Raw genomic sequence first — 7,816 nt, 5'->3', positions numbered from 1 at the left:
TCCCAGCTACTTGGGAAGTGGAGACAGGAGACTCACTTGAGCCCAGGAGTTGGAGATTGCTGTGAGTAATGCCACAGCACTCTTCAGGGGGACAGCTTGAGACTCCGTCTCAAAAAAAAAAAAAAAAAATTATTTTTATCCATGCATGGTGGTGCGCGCCTATAGTCCCAGTTACTTGGGAAGCTGAGGCAGAAGAATTGCTTGAGCCCAGAAGTTTGAAACCAACCTTGGTGATATAACAAGATCTTGTCTCAAAAAAAAATTATTTTTATAGATACACAAGGAAAGAGTCACTCCAAGTGTTACCTTTCTCGTGGCTAAGCAGTACCTAGAGACAAGTGGAGCTGTGAGAAAGCTATAGGGTTGATTTAGGGTCAGAGGGGACCACTTTATCTGAGCTATTAAAATCTGTATATTACTTGATTTCAGTTGAACCAATAGTAAATATTTGGCTATTGGAAGGTTAGAAAAAAATCTTTCTTATGTGATTTTATTTTATCAATATGAGAAAATTTCTTGATCATATGCACACAATACATTGCTACACATGCACGTATCCTTAAAGTAGTACTTGAAGAAAATCGGTTTTGATTGACCATACAATCTCTGGATTAAAGTAGAGTACTGATTTTCCCTCATCAGATTTGTCCCTGAAGCGTTGCTTTTTTTGTGTTCAGATGATGATTTTCCTGCCTCCCAGTGTTGCTGAACTGGAGCCGGGCCATGTTTCTCACTGAAATGCTATCTGAAACATCTCAATGAGGTTGCCTGCAGCTTTATGAGCTCTTTAGTTTACACACCTTAGCCTGCTGCTTACCTTAACCCTTATGAAAACAAAACAGCCTTTTGTTAATCCATAGCCCTAACACCTTCTCATCACTATTTACCTTTTTGATGTCATCTTCTTTTATTTCCTCCCTAATTCTACAGATCTCAGAGCTCCAAGATGTTCTGCAAGTGTTTTTATTTGTGAGGAATGAGAAGCCATCCATGGAAATTTGAACTGAGTGGGGGCAGAGAAAGGGTACAGATCCCTTCACTTGTGAAAGAATTGTCAGTGAGTGAAATGCCTTCACCCTGGGAAGCCATATGAGGGAGCAAAAAAAGGACCTAGTACATGGTGTATGAACTTCCTATGGAATTGTCCTTGTGAGACGCTTTGAAAGTGTACCCCACTCCCCCAGTCTTCAACTTGCTGTCATTTCCATGTCTCCTAAAGTGGATCTGCACATATTCAGCTGACTGGGTGATCTTGAGGCTGACACCTGCTGCAGAAAGGAAGACTTCTCATTGTTGCAGTTGCCATTGGACCCTTTTCTCAGTGGAGCTCCAGTTTTCTTACCTAGCTGTCATTTTTTTAAATGCCTTTGGGGGATATTTTTTGTGAGCCCCCACCAAGTGATACATCACCATTTTCTGACCTCTGGGCTTTGTTGCTCAGCAGGGTTCTGAAGGAGAGTTTCTCTCATTGGCCAGGCCCCATCTTCTCCCATCACTGCCCTGCTGTGACTCCAAAGAAAGGAGCTTCTTGTTGACAGTGCCCTGTGGAGTGAGGCTGTGTTTCCTACCTCACACAGTGCTCAGTGGGTGCCAGCCCTCAGAGTGGCTTTGTGATGGCTGCCCTGGAGGAGAATGCTCTCTCCTTCTTCCCTGCTACTGCCTGCTGTTTTTCAAGCATTGCTTCAACACAGACATGGAGCCCCAGCCCCAGCAAGGCTCTTCTGTTCCCATCTGTTGGCAATGTCTTATGGAGCATTTTTGCTACGTAAAAGGTCACTGGTAAACAGAGGAGAAAAGAAAGGAGTATTTTCTCATTTGGTATTTTTAAAAAGCCCAAAGTTTAACATAAGTGAAAACTGAGGGAATCCCTGCCTTCGTCAGGTGCGAAGATTCATAGATATGTAGGAATATCACCCAAAATAGTCTCTCAAGCTCACAGAAAGTGTGCAGGGAAATTCTCACATCTTTTGTCTTCTGTAGCCATTAACGTGGAAAAGTTAGACATCCCTTCCTTCTCTCTCTTCGGTATGTGATTTTTTTAACACCAAAAGTGAAGAGGGAGTTTCTGGTTCTTTTTGTTTGTTTTGTTTTGTTCTTTTCTGTTTTGTTTAGAGACGGGATCTCTCTGTTGCCCAGGCTGGAGTGCAGTGGCTATTCAAACAGGCACCATTGTAGCGCCCCAGCCTTTAACTGGGCTCCTGCGATTTCCTGCCTCAGACTCTTGAGTAACAACACCCAGCAGTTTCTGGCTCTTTGAATACCAAAAGGGAAGAGGGTCCTGATTCTCACTTCAGGGTTGTGGGAGGTTGGGTTGGGGGATTTTTTTGGTTTTGTTTTGATGGCCCTAGAGCACAAAACTGAAAGTTGCAGGAGATCTTTGGAACCAAAGTATAGCATGCTGAGTCCATTGCTTGCCACCACAGGCAGGCAGATAGAAGTGTGACCCTTCTCTCAGCATGCCCAAAAGTCAGGATGTAAGGCAGAAACTCCCTGTCATGTTGCTGCCCCATCCTGTATTCTCAGCATCTCCTTGCCTATTTTCTAGTCCAAAGGGGAAAATATACATTTTTTATGAATACACATCAGTTTTCCATGCCCTAAAGCCCATATATCGCCACTTGGCAGTTTTTTAAAATAAACCCCACTATTACCTATTGCCATAAACCTAGTCCACGCTCCTACTTTTCTGTATTTTCCTGCCCTTGTCTGCTGTTTCGGCCGCTTATTTTAGAGTCCTTGCCTGCTAAATCCCGGTTGGAACTCATTGTCTATGACAGAAGGACATTCAAAGGCAACTCTGGAAATTTGTGTCTGCCAGATGCTTCCTATCCTGTCTTCCTTCCTAATATTTCCTCTCTGTTTCTCCTTTGTGTTCAGTTTAGTGCAGCTTTGTTAGCACTGCTTTTGTGACTAGGAAAGGTTGTCACTTTGTCCAAGATCATCATTCTCCTGTCTCTGGATAGGACACCTGACAATGACCTGAAATATTTGCATATTCAGGAAAGAAGGAGATCTCAAGAGAGCATACAATATGAAATCATTGTCACAAAATAGCAGCTTGCTGTGGAAGTGCTGGCTCTCCCGGTAGCTACATACCTAACTCTCTGGTGGCTGAGATTCAGCTGCCACGAAACTGTCAGGTTTTGTAGAGCAGGTCTGTGCCACCTCCTCTATCCTCTCTGCTCACTGAGGAGGTGGCAGATGAGGTTACAGGCTGGCACAGCACCTAATTCATGTTTCCCAGTACACTTGTAGATACTGTTGCATTTATGTGGTCCTCCCCAGAAATCAGCTGATGTCTATTCAGTGTTACAGAGTTCTTTTTTATTATTATTATTATTAAAACAGGAAGCAGCTGAATAAAGGAAAATACGGTATTTTATTTCTGACAAATTTTAGAAAAAACTTGTGTATATGTGTTTGGAACTGTTGAAATGCCAAGTTTTCTGTATAAGTGTTTCTGTAATTAAACTTTTAGATTTTCTTTGTTTTTTTAAGGAATTGATAAGTTTGCTTGACATTTGTCCCATTAAAACTTTTATATGTTGAATCCACCTGATTCAATTTTACTTGCATTGTAATGAAAAAAAGTCCTACCTCTGCTTTTCCCTCTTAAAGACTGTCAACTCTACCTTAATCAAGTCAGTTGTGCTTTTAAAACACATCCATTTTACTAATTGTGTCTTAAAAATGGATCATCATCTGTTGAGAGTTCAGTTCTTTTAATATGTGTTGCAACAATGCAGTGAGTTGTATTCATTACGATGTAGCAGTCATATTCTTGAAGGACTTTTTTAAGTCAGTGACTCTGAAGTCCCCTTGATAGGAAGGCATTTGACAAAAGAGATGAGTTGTGCCTAAATTCTTGCTTTTTAAAAATAATCATTAACCAATCAAAATCTTTTTAAGGAAATTTGTCACTTATTTCCACTATGCTTTTAAAATCCTGGCTGTCAGAGCCTGCTGCTCCCCAAGTAGGCAGTTGTATGGTATTAGGCAAGTCTTACTGTGTTTCAATTCCATTTTTCTCTTCTGACATAATACATGCCTCAGCTCTCCTGCACTGTTGTTAGCAGGGTAGAATCAGGAAACACATTGGACTGCATTGGATGGGAGGATAGGGGAAGTGTCTCGTTGCCTGCTTGCCAATAAGTAAGAGAGTATCTCAGTCAATGCTGGGTTTGACTACTTTGAACAAACCCAAGTCAGCAATGGCTTAAATAAGAAGTATGTCTCTTTCATTGAGAAATACAGGCAGTCCAAGACTAGTATGGAGGCATCTGACCACACATCACTGTTCCTTTCTCAAGGTCACCTTAAGATACAAAATAGCCACTGGACCATCAGCCATCACTTTGAAATTCCTGGCAGCATGAAGTGGGGAAGAGGGTTAAGGACAAAAATGGCAAAGCTAGCTGAGCCAACACCCAAACGAGTCTTTCTGGAAATCATACTCAGCACTTCTCATTTGGCCAGAATTCAGTCATGTGACTATAGGGAGGCTGAGAAATGCCATCTTGTGTGGACCTTATTGCCCCCAATAAATACAGGTTTTAGTAAGGAAAAAAGAGAAAATGAATATAGAGAGGCCACTGACATTAATTTCATAACGCATATGTTTGGCTCCACATAAGGAGGAAGCCCAGCCCTGCTATATTAATGAGGGAGGTGTATTATCTTGCCTTTCCATTTGGCCATCTAAGAATGAATGTACTTCCTGGGTACTTTTTTTCCCCCAAAGAGCCAGAAAAGTAAAAACTATGTCTTCAATTGAGTTGGCTTTTCCTATTCCCATCTTAGCTCCTCATCTACCCCTCAACAGCCAGTCTTGTTTGGTAAAAGTCAACATAAACAGGTGGTAATCCCTCCCCCAGTTGTTTGTTCCCCTTCTCAAACCGTTCAGCATGTGCTGGATTAAAACACCAGGATAGGCTCAGCGCCTATAGCTCAACCGGCTAAGGCGCCAGCCACGTACACCTAAGGTGGCGGGTTCGAATCCCCAGCCCGGCCCCGCCAAACAACAATGATGGCTGCAGCCAAAAAATAGCCAGGCGTTGTGGCGGGCGCCTGTGGTCCCAGCTACTTGGGAGGCAGAGGCAGGAGACTAGCTTGAGCCCAAGAGTTGGAGGTTGCTGTGAGCTGTGATGCCACGGCACTCTACCCAGGGAGACAGCTTGAGGCTCTGTCTCAAAAAAAAAAAAAAAAACACCAGGATAATCTTTCCCTAAGGGTGGGGAAATTGAAGCATTGCTTAGCGGAAACACTCATAGCTACTTCCTGCCCACTGAAAGAATTTCCTGCCTTGCAACTGAAAGTTCTAAGTCAGGGGCTTTTTCTTTGTTTTATTTGTTTACCTTGGACACATAGCCTGCATGCAGATATATACTTTATAATATCTATAAACACTAGCTCATATGCCAGCCCATAAAAGAGATCAAGACTGAGATTCAGGTCAGGCAAAATGTTAATGTACATCCACTCATCCAGAAACCATTTCAGTTTAGTTTTCATGGGAATATGTGTCTACAGGGACACACTTGTACCAGAAGTAGAAAGTGAATTCTCTTAGTCTAGAGAAAAACAGAAAGGAGAAGGAGTCACAAGGATCTAGGAATGGCATTGGGAAGTTATAGGCGATGCAAATTTTCCAGATAAAAGGGCTTTTAAAAACCACCTACAACACTCATCAATGGGAAAATGCCTTGGATGTTCATGTGGGAATATGGAGAGAGGACTGAGCATGCAGGCAGTTCTCCTGGCCACAAAGAACCCACACCACCCAACATGGGAGAGCCAGGTTCTTTGTAGCCAGCTCCTCTCCGTTTCACTCTGTTCACTATTTGGGACTACATGGGTGTTTATAAGATATGGTTTCTGCCCTCCTTGGTTTCTCATAGTCTAGTGGGAAATACAGAGGTGTACATAAATAGTTCTAATAAAGGGTGGCTTCTATTAAGAATTTTAATAGTTATAAATAATATTTGATGAGTAAAACAATTACTTGAATCTCACCTGACAATAGATGGCTTTTCTATAAGTGCAAAGGGGGTTGCAGTGGGATTTAGATCTGAGTCTCCAGGGATCAATATCTTAACTAATAAGAACTTTATCTGAAATGTAAATTAAATATAGAAATCTTTTTTTTTCTTTTTTTTTTTTTGGCCAGGGCTGGGTTTGAACGTGCCACCTTTAGTATATGGGGCTGGCGCCCTACTCCTTTGAGCCACAGGTGCTGCCCAAATATAGAAATCTTAATTGATAACCATCAGGGTCTCTCTGGTAGAGATTAAAGTAGCTGGAAGGTAAGAGCAATGGATTAATTGTAATTTAGACAAACAGTTTTTCAAAGTAAGTTTTTCACATGTTAATATGTAGGTCACTACAAAAGTTTTGAGACAGACTGTGTTATGATCCATTATTTCACTTCCAAGAAACAAAGTCCTTTCTGATTGACCCAAGCAAGTTTCAACTTGCTTGCCTCTTAAGGTTTCATTTGTTTCTGTTTGTGCATGTTTTACTTTCTTGATTTTTATGTATCTCAAAACTTTCGTAACGACCCACATACAAAACTATTTTTAAAAATTAAAATTAATAGCCAGGTATTATGGTGGGATCCTGTAGTCCTAGCTACTCTGGAGACTGAGGCAAGAGAATCGCTTAAGCCCAAGAGTTTGAGGTTGCTGTGAGCTGCGATGCCACAGCACTCTATCCAGGGTGACATAATAAGATTCTGTCTCAAAAAAAATTAAAATGAAGAGGCAGTTTTAGTTACAACCTTAAAAAAAAATTAAAATAGCCGGGCATGATGATTTATGTTTGTAATCATAGCACTTTGGAAGGCTGAGGTGGATAAATTGCTTGAGCTCAGGAGTTCAAGACCAGCCTGAGCAAGAGTGAGACCCTGTCTCTACTAAAAATAGAAAAACTAGCCCAGTATTGTGGTAGGCACCTGTAGTCACAGGTACTTGGAAGGCTGAGGAAAGATAATCATTTGAGCACAGGAGTCTGAGGTTACTGTGAGCTGTAATGCCATAGCACTCTACCCAGAGCAACAGAGTGAGACTTTGACTGGAAAAAAAAATTTTTTAATGCAGAGGAACTTTTAGAATGTACTTTGTATTGTAAGGGTATTTTGTGAAACTTTTATTTATACTTTAGATATATTCATATATATACATACACATATGTGGTTGTGATATAAAATGTGTTTCTTAACATAGGATCACCAAAAAAGACAGTCAACTATTTCACTGCCTCTGAAATCAGAGAAGGAACTTCTGGCTCAGGTCCACTTGTGGGGCCTTAGGCAAGTTATAAAACACTTAGAAGAGTGCCTGTCACAGAGTAGAACATACTTAAATATAAACTTAAAATTTACAGAAGACTCCAGGGGAAAGAGAAATAACAATTAGACACAGAGCATAGGCTAAACAAGCACTCTATTCTTTTTTATGTGTAATTATGTCATTTAATTCCTACCACAACTTTAGAGAGCAAAACTACTGTACCCATTTTACAGGTTAAGCAAGTTAAGACTCAGGATGAAGGCTCGGTGCCTGTGGCTCAACCAGCTAAGGCACCAGCCACATACACCTAAGGTGGCAGGTTCAAATCCAGCCTGGGCCCACCAAACAACAATGACGGCTGCAACCAAAAAATAACCGGGTGTTGTGGCGGGCGCCTGTGGTCCCAGCTGCTTGGGAGGCGGAGGCAGGAAACTCGCTTGAGCCCAGGAGTTGGAGATTGCTGTGAGCTGTGATGTCACGGCAGTCTACCCAGGGGGATAGCTTGAGGCTCTGTCTCAAAAAAAAAAAAA

General features: G+C 41.6%; 1 protein-coding gene across 1 annotated transcript in view; it reads left to right on the top strand.

Moving 5' to 3' along the window:
- The window catches only part of HMG20A (high mobility group 20A), a 73,681-nt gene extending 71,566 nt beyond the window's left edge, over nt 1-2,115 (top strand). Inside the window, exon 10 of the mRNA XM_003784539.3 lies at nt 931-2,115. The gene's annotated coding sequence lies outside the window, so the exon portion shown is untranslated. The remainder of the gene's footprint in view (nt 1-930) is intronic.
- The last annotated feature ends 5,701 nt before the right edge of the window (nt 2,116-7,816 follow it).

This window comes from Otolemur garnettii, unplaced genomic scaffold (genome assembly GCF_000181295.1).
Source record: "Otolemur garnettii isolate 467f Iridium unplaced genomic scaffold, OtoGar3 scaffold00011, whole genome shotgun sequence".
Lineage (NCBI taxonomy): Eukaryota > Metazoa > Chordata > Mammalia > Primates > Galagidae > Otolemur > Otolemur garnettii.
Note: the sequence above shows the minus strand (reverse complement) of the source record. Positions and strands in the feature narration are given on the sequence as shown.